This window comes from Poromitra crassiceps, assembly GCF_964638095.1.
Source record: "Poromitra crassiceps genome assembly, contig: HAP1_SCAFFOLD_196, whole genome shotgun sequence".
Lineage (NCBI taxonomy): Eukaryota > Metazoa > Chordata > Actinopteri > Beryciformes > Melamphaidae > Poromitra > Poromitra crassiceps.
This window is the reverse complement of record NW_028152189.1, coordinates 316454-328886: the sequence shown is the minus strand read 5'-3', so window position 1 is coordinate 328886 and position 12433 is coordinate 316454.

Here is a 12433-nt window from a genome sequence, read left to right as displayed (position 1 = left end):
CACCAGAGAGGCTAAGAGCGCATTGACTCAGTGCGGTATTCAGCCTCTCTGGTGTCAAGTCTGATTTTGGAAAAAAAAAAAAAAAAATCCAAAATCAGACAGAGTGTTGAGACCAGAGAGGCTAAGACCGCATTGACTCAGTGCGGTATTCAGCCTCTCTGGTGTCAAGTCTGATTTTGGAAAAAAAAAAAAAAAAAATCCAAAATCAGACAGAGTGTTGACACCAGAGAGGCTAAGACCGCATTGACTCAGTGCGGTATTCAGCCTCTCTGGTGTCAAGTCTGATTTTGGAAAAAAAAAAAAAAATCCAAAATCAGACAGAGTGTTGAGACCAGAGAGGCTAAGAGCGCATTGACTCAGTGCGGTATGCAGCCTCTCTGGTGTCAAGTCTGATTTTGGAAAAAAAAAAAAAATCCAAAATCAGACAGAGTGTTGAGACCAGAGAGGCTAAGAGCGCATTGACTCAGTGCGGTATGCAGCCTCTCTGGTGTCAAGTCTGATTTTGGAATAAAATAAAAAAAAAAATCCAAAATCAGACAGTGTTGACACCAGAGAGGCTAAGAGCGCATTGACTCAGTGCGGTATTCAGCCTCTCTGGTGTCAAGTCTGATTTTGGAAAAAAAAAAAAAAAATCCAAAATCAGACAGAGTGTTGAGACCAGAGAGGCTAAGACCGCATTGACTCAGTGCGGTATTCAGCCTCTCTGGTGTCAAGTCTGATTTTGGAAAAAAAAAAAAAAAAAATCCAAAATCAGACAGAGTGTTGAGACCAGAGAGGCTAAGACCGCATTGACTCAGTGCGGTATTCAGCCTCTCTGGTGTCAAGTCTGATTTTGGAAAAAAAAAAAAAAAAATCCAAAATCAGACAGAGTGTTGAGACCAGAGAGGCTAAGACCGCATTGACTCAGTGCGGTATTCAGCCTCTCTGGTGTCAAGTCTGATTTTGGAAAAAAAAAAAAAAATCCAAAATCAGACAGAGTGTTGACACCAGAGAGGCTAAGACCGCATTGACTCAGTGCGGTATTCAGCCTCTCTGGTGTCAAGTCTGATTTTGGGAAAAAAAAAAAAAATCCAAAATCAGACAGAGTGTTGAGACCAGAGAGGCTAAGACCGCATTGACTCAGTGCGGTATTCAGCCTCTCTGGTGTCAAGTCTGATTTTGGAAAAAAAAAAAAAAAAATCCAAAATCAGACAGAGTGTTGACACCAGAGAGGCTAAGAGCGCATTGACTCAGTGCGGTATTCAGCCTCTCTGGTGTCAAGTCTGATTTTGAAAAAAAAAAAAAAAAATCCAAAATCAGACAGAGTGTTGAGACCAGAGAGGCTAAGACCGCATTGACTCAGTGCGGTATTCAGCCTCTCTGGTGTCAAGTCTGATTTTGGAATAAAAAAAAATCCAAAATCAGACAGAGTGTTGAGACCAGAGAGGCTAAGACCGCATTGACTCAGTGCGGTATTCAGCCTCTCTGGTGTCAAGTCTGATTTTGGAAAAAAAAAAAAAAAGAAAATCCAAAATCAGACAGAGTGTTGAGACCAGAGAGGCTAAGACCGCATTGACTCAGTGCGGTATTCAGCCTCTCTGATGTCAAGTCTGATTTTGGAAAAAAAAAAAAAAAAATCCAAAATCAGACAGAGTGTTGAGACCAGAGAGGCTAAGACCGCATTGACTCAGTGCGGTATTCAGCCTCTCTGGTGTCAAGTCTGATTTTGGAAAAAAGAAAAAAAAAGAAAATCCAAAATCAGACAGAGTGTTGAGACCAGAGAGGCTAAGACCGCATTGACTCAGTGCGGTATTCAGCCTCTCTGGTGTCAAGTCTGATTTTGGAAAAAAAAAAAAAAAAAAATCCAAAATCAGACAGAGTGTTGAGACCAGAGAGGCTAAGACCGCATTGACTCAGTGCGGTATTCAGCCTCTCTGGTGTCAAGTCTGATTTTGGAAAAAAAAAAAAAATCCAAAATCAGACAGAGTGTTGACACCAGAGAGGCTAAGACCGCATTGACTCAGTGCGGTATTCAGCCTCTCTGGTGTCAAGTCTGATTTTGGAAAAAAAAAAAAAAAATCCAAAATCAGACAGAGTGTTGACACCAGAGAGGCTAAGACCGCATTGACTCAGTGCGGTATTCAGCCTCTCTGGTGTCAAGTCTGATTTTGGAAAAAAAAAAAAAATCCAAAATCAGACAGAGTGTTGACACCAGAGAGGCTAAGACCGCATTGACTCAGTGCGGTATTCAGCCTCTCTGGTGTCAAGTCTGATTTTGGAAAAAAAAAAAAAAATCCAAAATCAGACAGAGTGTTGAGACCAGAGAGGCTAAGAGCGCATTGACTCAGTGCGGTATGCAGCCTCTCTGGTGTCAAGTCTGATTTTGGAAAAAAAAAAAAATCCAAAATCAGACAGAGTGTTGAGACCAGAGAGGCTAAGAGCGCATTGACTCAGTGCGGTATGCAGCCTCTCTGGTGTCAAGTCTGATTTTGGAATAAAATAAAAAAAAAATCCAAAATCAGACAGTGTTGACACCAGAGAGGCTAAGAGCGCATTGACTCAGTGCGGTATTCAGCCTCTCTGGTGTCAAGTCTGATTTTGGAAAAAAAAAAAAAAATCCAAAATCAGACAGAGTGTTGAGACCAGAGAGGCTAAGACCGCATTGACTCAGTGCGGTATTCAGCCTCTCTGGTGTCAAGTCTGATTTTGGAAAAAAAAAAAAAAAAAATCCAAAATCAGACAGAGTGTTGAGACCAGAGAGGCTAAGACCGCATTGACTCAGTGCGGTATTCAGCCTCTCTGGTGTCAAGTCTGATTTTGGAAAAAAAAAAAAAAAATCCAAAATCAGACAGTGTTGACACCAGAGAGGCTAAGAGCGCATTGACTCAGTGCAGTATTCAGCCTCTCTGGTGTCAAGTCTGATTTTGGAAAAAAAAAAAAAAAAAAATCCAAAATCAGACAGAGTGTTGAGACCAGAGAGGCTAAGACCGCATTGACTCAGTGTGGTATTCAGCCTCTCTGGTGTCAAGTCTGATTTTGGAAAAAAAAAAAAAAAATCCAAAATCAGACAGAGTGTTGAGACCAGAGAGGCTAAGACCGCATTGACTCAGTGCGGTATTCAGCCTCTCTGGTGTCAAGTCTGATTTTAGAAAAAAAAAAAAAAAAAATCCAAAATCAGACAGAGTGTTGAGACCAGAGAGGCTAAGACCGCATTGACTCAGTGCGGTATTCAGCCTCTCTGGTGTCAAGTCTGATTTTGGAAAAAAAAAAAAATCCAAAATCAGACAGAGTGTTGAGACCAGAGAGGCTAAGACCGCATTGACTCAGTGCAGTATTCAGCCTCTCTGGTGTCAAGTCTGATTTTGGAATAAAAAAAAAAAAAAATCCAAAATCAGACAGTGTTGACACCAGAGAGGCTAAGAGCGCATTGACTCAGTGCGGTATTCAGCCTCTCTGGTGTCAAGTCTGATTTTGGAAAAAAAAAAAAAAAATCCAAAATCAGACAGAGTGTTGAGACCAGAGAGGCTAAGACCGCATTGACTCAGTGCGGTATTCAGCCTCTCTGGTGTCAAGTCTGATTTTGGAAAAAAAAAAAAAAAAAATCCAAAATCAGACAGAGTGTTGACACCAGAGAGGCTAAGACCGCATTGACTCAGTGCGGTATTTAGCCTCTCTGGTGTCAAGTCTGATTTTGGAAAAAAAAAAAAAAATCCAAAATCAGACAGAGTGTTGAGACCAGAGAGGCTAAGAGCGCATTGACTCAGTGCGGTATGCAGCCTCTCTGGTGTCAAGTCTGATTTTGGAAAAAAAAAAAAATCCAAAATCAGACAGAGTGTTGAGACCAGAGAGGCTAAGAGCGCATTGACTCAGTGCGGTATGCAGCCTCTCTGGTGTCAAGTCTGATTTTGGAATAAAATTAAAAAAAAATCCAAAATCAGACAGTGTTGACACCAGAGAGGCTAAGAGCGCATTGACTCAGTGTGGTATTCAGCCTCTCTGGTGTCAAGTCTGATTTTGGAAAAAAAAAAAAAAAATCCAAAATCAGACAGAGTGTTGAGACCAGAGAGGCTAAGACCGCATTGACTCAGTGCGGTATTCAGCCTCTCTGGTGTCAAGTCTGATTTTGGAAAAAAAAAAAAAATCCAAAATCAGACAGAGTGTTGACACCAGAGAGGCTAAGACCGCATTGACTCAGTGCGGTATTCAGCCTCTCTGGTGTCAAGTCTGATTTTGGAAAAAAAAAAAAAAAATCCAAAATCAGACAGAGTGTTGACACCAGAGAGGCTAAGACCGCATTGACTCAGTGCGGTATTCAGCCTCTCTGGTGTCAAGTCTGATTTTGGAAAAAAAAAAAAAATCCAAAATCAGACAGAGTGTTGACACCAGAGAGGCTAAGACCGCATTGACTCAGTGCGGTATTCAGCCTCTCTGGTGTCAAGTCTGATTTTGGAAAAAAAAAAAAAAATCCAAAATCAGACAGAGTGTTGAGACCAGAGAGGCTAAGAGCGCATTGACTCAGTGCGGTATTCAGCCTCTCTGGTGTCAAGTCTGATTTTGGAAAAAAAAAAAAAATCCAAAATCAGACAGAGTGTTGACACCAGAGAGGCTAAGACCGCATTGACTCAGTGCGGTATTCAGCCTCTCTGGTGTCAAGTCTGATTTAGGAAAAAAAAAAAAAAATCCAAAATCAGACAGAGTGTTGAGACCAGAGAGGCTAAGAGCGCATTGACTCAGTGCGGTATGCAGCCTCTCTGGTGTCAAGTCTGATTTTGGAAAAAAAAAAAAATCCAAAATCAGACAGAGTGTTGAGACCAGAGAGGCTAAGAGCGCATTGACTCAGTGCGGTATGCAGCCTCTCTGGTGTCAAGTCTGATTTTGGAATAAAATAAAAAAAAAATCCAAAATCAGACAGTGTTGACACCAGAGAGGCTAAGAGCGCATTGACTCAGTGCGGTATTCAGCCTCTCTGGTGTCAAGTCTGATTTTGGAAAAAAAAAAAAAAATCCAAAATCAGACAGAGTGTTGAGACCAGAGAGGCTAAGACCGCATTGACCCAGTGCGGTATTCAGCCTCTCTGGTGTCAAGTCTGATTTTGGAAAAAAAAAAAAAAATCCAAAATCAGACAGAGTGTTGAGACCAGAGAGGCTAAGAGCGCATTGACTCAGTGCGGTATGCAGCCTCTCTGGTGTCAAGTCTGATTTTGGAAAAAAAAAAAAAAAAAAATCCAAAATCAGACAGAGTGTTGAGACCAGAGAGGCTAAGACCGCATTGACTCAGTGCGGTATTCAGCCTCTCTGGTGTCAAGTCTGATTTTGGAAAAAAAAAAAAAAAAAAATCCAAAATCAGACAGAGTGTTGAGACCAGAGAGGCTAAGACCGCATTGACTCAGTGCGGTATTCAGCCTCTCTGGTGTCAAGTCTGATTTTGGAAAAAAAAAAAAAATCCAAAATCAGACAGAGTGTTGACACCAGAGAGGCTAAGACCGCATTGACTCAGTGCGGTATTCAGCCTCTCTGGTGTCAAGTCTGATTTTGGAAAAAAAAAAAAAAAATCCAAAATCAGACAGAGTGTTGACACCAGAGAGGCTAAGACCGCATTGACTCAGTGCGGTATTCAGCCTCTCTGGTGTCAAGTCTGATTTTGGAAAAAAAAAAAAAATCCAAAATCAGACAGAGTGTTGACACCAGAGAGGCTAAGACCGCATTGACTCAGTGCGGTATTCAGCCTCTCTGGTGTCAAGTCTGATTTTGGAAAAAAAAAAAAAAATCCAAAATCAGACAGAGTGTTGAGACCAGAGAGGCTAAGAGCGCATTGACTCAGTGCGGTATGCAGCCTCTCTGGTGTCAAGTCTGATTTTGGAAAAAAAAAAAAATCCAAAATCAGACAGAGTGTTGAGACCAGAGAGGCTAAGAGCGCATTGACTCAGTGCGGTATGCAGCCTCTCTGGTGTCAAGTCTGATTTTGGAATAAAATAAAAAAAAAATCCAAAATCAGACAGTGTTGACACCAGAGAGGCTAAGAGCGCATTGACTCAGTGCGGTATTCAGCCTCTCTGGTGTCAAGTCTGATTTTGGAAAAAAAAAAAAAAATCCAAAATCAGACAGAGTGTTGAGACCAGAGAGGCTAAGACCGCATTGACTCAGTGCGGTATTCAGCCTCTCTGGTGTCAAGTCTGATTTTGGAAAAAAAAAAAAAAAAAATCCAAAATCAGACAGAGTGTTGAGACCAGAGAGGCTAAGACCGCATTGACTCAGTGCGGTATTCAGCCTCTCTGGTGTCAAGTCTGATTTTGGAAAAAAAAAAAAAAAATCCAAAATCAGACAGTGTTGACACCAGAGAGGCTAAGAGCGCATTGACTCAGTGCAGTATTCAGCCTCTCTGGTGTCAAGTCTGATTTTGGAAAAAAAGAAAAAAAAAAATCCAAAATCAGACAGAGTGTTGAGACCAGAGAGGCTAAGACCGCATTGACTCAGTGTGGTATTCAGCCTCTCTGGTGTCAAGTCTGATTTTGGAAAAAAAAAAAAAAAATCCAAAATCAGACAGAGTGTTGAGACCAGAGAGGCTAAGACCGCATTGACTCAGTGCGGTATTCAGCCTCTCTGGTGTCAAGTCTGATTTTAGAAAAAAAAAAAAAAAAAATCCAAAATCAGACAGAGTGTTGAGACCAGAGAGGCTAAGACCGCATTGACTCAGTGCGGTATTCAGCCTCTCTGGTGTCAAGTCTGATTTTGGAAAAAAAAAAAAATCCAAAATCAGACAGAGTGTTGAGACCAGAGAGGCTAAGACCGCATTGACTCAGTGCAGTATTCAGCCTCTCTGGTGTCAAGTCTGATTTTGGAATAAAAAAAAAAAAAAATCCAAAATCAGACAGTGTTGACACCAGAGAGGCTAAGAGCGCATTGACTCAGTGCGGTATTCAGCCTCTCTGGTGTCAAGTCTGATTTTGGAAAAAAAAAAAAAAAATCCAAAATCAGACAGAGTGTTGAGACCAGAGAGGCTAAGACCGCATTGACTCAGTGCGGTATTCAGCCTCTCTGGTGTCAAGTCTGATTTTGGAAAAAAAAAAAAAAAAAATCCAAAATCAGACAGAGTGTTGACACCAGAGAGGCTAAGACCGCATTGACTCAGTGCGGTATTTAGCCTCTCTGGTGTCAAGTCTGATTTTGGAAAAAAAAAAAAAAATCCAAAATCAGACAGAGTGTTGAGACCAGAGAGGCTAAGAGCGCATTGACTCAGTGCGGTATGCAGCCTCTCTGGTGTCAAGTCTGATTTTGGAAAAAAAAAAAAATCCAAAATCAGACAGAGTGTTGAGACCAGAGAGGCTAAGAGCGCATTGACTCAGTGCGGTATGCAGCCTCTCTGGTGTCAAGTCTGATTTTGGAATAAAATAAAAAAAAAATCCAAAATCAGACAGTGTTGACACCAGAGAGGCTAAGAGCGCATTGACTCAGTGTGGTATTCAGCCTCTCTGGTGTCAAGTCTGATTTTGGAAAAAAAAAAAAAAAATCCAAAATCAGACAGAGTGTTGAGACCAGAGAGGCTAAGACCGCATTGACTCAGTGCGGTATTCAGCCTCTCTGGTGTCAAGTCTGATTTTGGAAAAAAAAAAAAAATCCAAAATCAGACAGAGTGTTGACACCAGAGAGGCTAAGACCGCATTGACTCAGTGCGGTATTCAGCCTCTCTGGTGTCAAGTCTGATTTTGGAAAAAAAAAAAAAAAATCCAAAATCAGACAGAGTGTTGACACCAGAGAGGCTAAGACCGCATTGACTCAGTGCGGTATTCAGCCTCTCTGGTGTCAAGTCTGATTTTGGAAAAAAAAAAAAAAATCCAAAATCAGACAGAGTGTTGACACCAGAGAGGCTAAGACCGCATTGACTCAGTGCGGTATTCAGCCTCTCTGGTGTCAAGTCTGATTTTGGAAAAAAAAAAAAAAATCCAAAATCAGACAGAGTGTTGAGACCAGAGAGGCTAAGAGCGCATTGACTCAGTGCGGTATGCAGCCTCTCTGGTGTCAAGTCTGATTTTGGAAAAAAAAAAAAATCCAAAATCAGACAGAGTGTTGAGACCAGAGAGGCTAAGAGCGCATTGACTCAGTGCGGTATGCAGCCTCTCTGGTGTCAAGTCTGATTTTGGAATAAAATAAAAAAAAAATCCAAAATCAGACAGTGTTGACACCAGAGAGGCTAAGAGCGCATTGACTCAGTGCGGTATTCAGCCTCTCTGGTGTCAAGTCTGATTTTGGAAAAAAAAAAAAAAATCCAAAATCAGACAGAGTGTTGAGACCAGAGAGGCTAAGACCGCATTGACCCAGTGCGGTATTCAGCCTCTCTGGTGTCAAGTCTGATTTTGGAAAAAAAAAAAAAAATCCAAAATCAGACAGAGTGTTGAGACCAGAGAGGCTAAGAGCGCATTGACTCAGTGCGGTATGCAGCCTCTCTGGTGTCAAGTCTGATTTTGGAAAAAAAAAAAAAAAATCCAAAATCAGACAGTGTTGACACCAGAGAGGCTAAGAGTGCATTGACTCAGTGCAGTATTCAGCCTCTCTGGTGTCAAGTCTGATTTTGGAAAAAAAAAAAAAAAAAAATCCAAAATCAGACAGAGTGTTGAGACCAGAGAGGCTAAGACCGCATTGACTCAGTGCGGTATTCAGCCTCTCTGGTGTCAAGTCTGATTTTGGAAAAAAAAAAAAAAAATCCAAAATCAGACAGAGTGTTGAGACCAGAGAGGCTAAGACCGCATTGACTCAGTGCGGTATTCAGCCTCTCTGGTGTCAAGTCTGATTTTAGAAAAAAAAAAAAAAAAATCCAAAATCAGACAGAGTGTTGACACCAGAGAGGCTAAGAGCGCATTGACTCAGTGCGGTATTCAGCCTCTCTGGTGTCAAGTCTGATTTTGGAAAAAAAAAAAAAAAAATCCAAAATCAGACAGAGTGTTGACACCAGAGAGGCTAAGAGCGCATTGACTCAGTGCGGTATTCAGCCTCTCTGGTGTCAAGTCTGATTTTGGAAAAAAAAAAAAAAAAATCCAAAATCAGACAGAGTGTTGAGACCAGAGAGGCTAAGACCGCATTGACTCAGTGCGGTATTCAGCCTCTCTGGTGTCAAGTCTGATTTTGGAATAAAAAAAAAAAAAATCCAAAATCAGACAGAGTGTTGAGACCAGAGAGGCTAAGACCGCATTGACTCAGTGCGGTATTCAGCCTCTCTGGTGTCAAGTCTGATTTTGGAAAAAAAAAAAAAAAGAAAATCCAAAATCAGACAGAGTGTTGAGACCAGAGAGGCTAAGACCGCATTGACTCAGTGCGGTATTCAGCCTCTCTGGTGTCAAGTCTGATTTTGGAAAAAAAAAAAAAAAAAATCCAAAATCAGACAGAGTGTTGAGACCAGAGAGGCTAAGACCGCATTGACTCAGTGCGGTATTCAGCCTCTCTGGTGTCAAGTCTGATTTTGGAAAAAAGAAAAAAAAAGAAAATCCAAAATCAGACAGAGTGTTGAGACCAGAGAGGCTAAGACCGCATTGACTCAGTGCGGTATTCAGCCTCTCTGGTGTCAAGTCTGATTTTGGAAAAAAAAAAAAAAAAAAATCCAAAATCAGACAGAGTGTTGAGACCAGAGAGGCTAAGACCGCATTGACTCAGTGCGGTATTCAGCCTCTCTGGTGTCAAGTCTGATTTTGGAAAAAAAAAAAAAATCCAAAATCAGACAGAGTGTTGACACCAGAGAGGCTAAGACCGCATTGACTCAGTGCGGTATTCAGCCTCTCTGGTGTCAAGTCTGATTTTGGAAAAAAAAAAAAAAAATCCAAAATCAGACAGAGTGTTGACACCAGAGAGGCTAAGACCGCATTGACTCAGTGCGGTATTCAGCCTCTCTGGTGTCAAGTCTGATTTTGGAAAAAAAAAAAAAATCCAAAATCAGACAGAGTGTTGAGACCAGAGAGGCTAAGAGCGCATTGACTCAGTGCGGTATGCAGCCTCTCTGGTGTCAAGTCTGATTTTGGAAAAAAAAAAAAATCCAAAATCAGACAGAGTGTTGAGACCAGAGAGGCTAAGAGCGCATTGACTCAGTGCGGTATGCAGCCTCTCTGGTGTCAAGTCTGATTTTGGAATAAAATAAAAAAAAAATCCAAAATCAGACAGTGTTGACACCAGAGAGGCTAAGAGCGCATTGACTCAGTGTGGTATTCAGCCTCTCTGGTGTCAAGTCTGATTTTGGAAAAAAAAAAAAAAAATCCAAAATCAGACAGAGTGTTGAGACCAGAGAGGCTAAGACCGCATTGACTCAGTGCGGTATTCAGCCTCTCTGGTGTCAAGTCTGATTTTGGAAAAAAAAAAAAAATCCAAAATCAGACAGAGTGTTGACACCAGAGAGGCTAAGACCGCATTGACTCAGTGCGGTATTCAGCCTCTCTGGTGTCAAGTCTGATTTTGGAAAAAAAAAAAAAAAATCCAAAATCAGACAGAGTGTTGACACCAGAGAGGCTAAGACCGCATTGACTCAGTGCGGTATTCAGCCTCTCTGGTGTCAAGTCTGATTTTGGAAAAAAAAAAAAAATCCAAAATCAGACAGAGTGTTGACACCAGAGAGGCTAAGACCGCATTGACTCAGTGCGGTATTCAGCCTCTCTGGTGTCAAGTCTGATTTTGGAAAAAAAAAAAAAAATCCAAAATCAGACAGAGTGTTGAGACCAGAGAGGCTAAGAGCGCATTGACTCAGTGCGGTATGCAGCCTCTCTGGTGTCAAGTCTGATTTTGGAAAAAAAAAAAAAATCCAAAATCAGACAGAGTGTTGAGACCAGAGAGGCTAAGAGCGCATTGACTCAGTGCGGTATGCAGCCTCTCTGGTGTCAAGTCTGATTTTGGAATAAAAAAAAAAAAAAATCCAAAATCAGACAGTGTTGACACCAGAGAGGCTAAGAGCGCATTGACTCAGTGCGGTATTCAGCCTCTCTGGTGTCAAGTCTGATTTTGGAAAAAAAAAAAAAAATCCAAAATCAGACAGAGTGTTGAGACCAGAGAGGCTAAGACCGCATTGACCCAGTGCGGTATTCAGCCTCTCTGGTGTCAAGTCTGATTTTGGAAAAAAAAAAAAAAATCCAAAATCAGACAGAGTGTTGAGACCAGAGAGGCTAAGAGCGCATTGACTCAGTGCGGTATGCAGCCTCTCTGGTGTCAAGTCTGATTTTGGAAAAAAAAAAAAAAAATCCAAAATCAGACAGTGTTGACACCAGAGAGGCTAAGAGTGCATTGACTCAGTGCAGTATTCAGCCTCTCTGGTGTCAAGTCTGATTTTGGAAAAAAAAAAAAAAAAAAATCCAAAATCAGACAGAGTGTTGAGACCAGAGAGGCTAAGACCGCATTGACTCAGTGCGGTATTCAGCCTCTCTGGTGTCAAGTCTGATTTTGGAAAAAAAAAAAAAAAATCCAAAATCAGACAGAGTGTTGAGACCAGAGAGGCTAAGACCGCATTGACTCAGTGCGGTATTCAGCCTCTCTGGTGTCAAGTCTGATTTTAGAAAAAAAAAAAAAAAAAATCCAAAATCAGACAGAGTGTTGACACCAGAGAGGCTAAGAGCGCATTGACTCAGTGCGGTATTCAGCCTCTCTGGTGTCAAGTCTGATTTTGGAAAAAAAAAAAAAAAAATCCAAAATCAGACAGAGTGTTGACACCAGAGAGGCTAAGAGCGCATTGACTCAGTGCGGTATTCAGCCTCTCTGGTGTCAAGTCTGATTTTGGAAAAAAAAAAAAAAAAATCCAAAATCAGACAGAGTGTTGAGACCAGAGAGGCTAAGACCGCATTGACTCAGTGCGGTATTCAGCCTCTCTGGTGTCAAGTCTGATTTTGGAATAAAAAAAAAAAAAATCCAAAATCAGACAGAGTGTTGAGACCAGAGAGGCTAAGACCGCATTGACTCAGTGCGGTATTCAGCCTCTCTGGTGTCAAGTCTGATTTTGGAAAAAAAAAAAAAAAGAAAATCCAAAATCAGACAGAGTGTTGAGACCAGAGAGGCTAAGACCGCATTGACTCAGTGCGGTATTCAGCCTCTCTGGTGTCAAGTCTGATTTTGGAAAAAAAAAAAAAAAAAATCCAAAATCAGACAGAGTGTTGAGACCAGAGAGGCTAAGACCGCATTGACTCAGTGCGGTATTCAGCCTCTCTGGTGTCAAGTCTGATTTTGGAAAAAAGAAAAAAAAAGAAAATCCAAAATCAGACAGAGTGTTGAGACCAGAGAGGCTAAGACCGCATTGACTCAGTGCGGTATTCAGCCTCTCTGGTGTCAAGTCTGATTTTGGAAAAAAAAAAAAAAAAAAATCCAAAATCAGACAGAGTGTTGAGACCAGAGAGGCTAAGACCGCATTGACTCAGTGCGGTATTCAGCCTCTCTGGTGTCAAGTCTGATTTTGGAAAAAAAAAAAAAATCCAAAATCAGACAGAGTGTTGACACCAGAG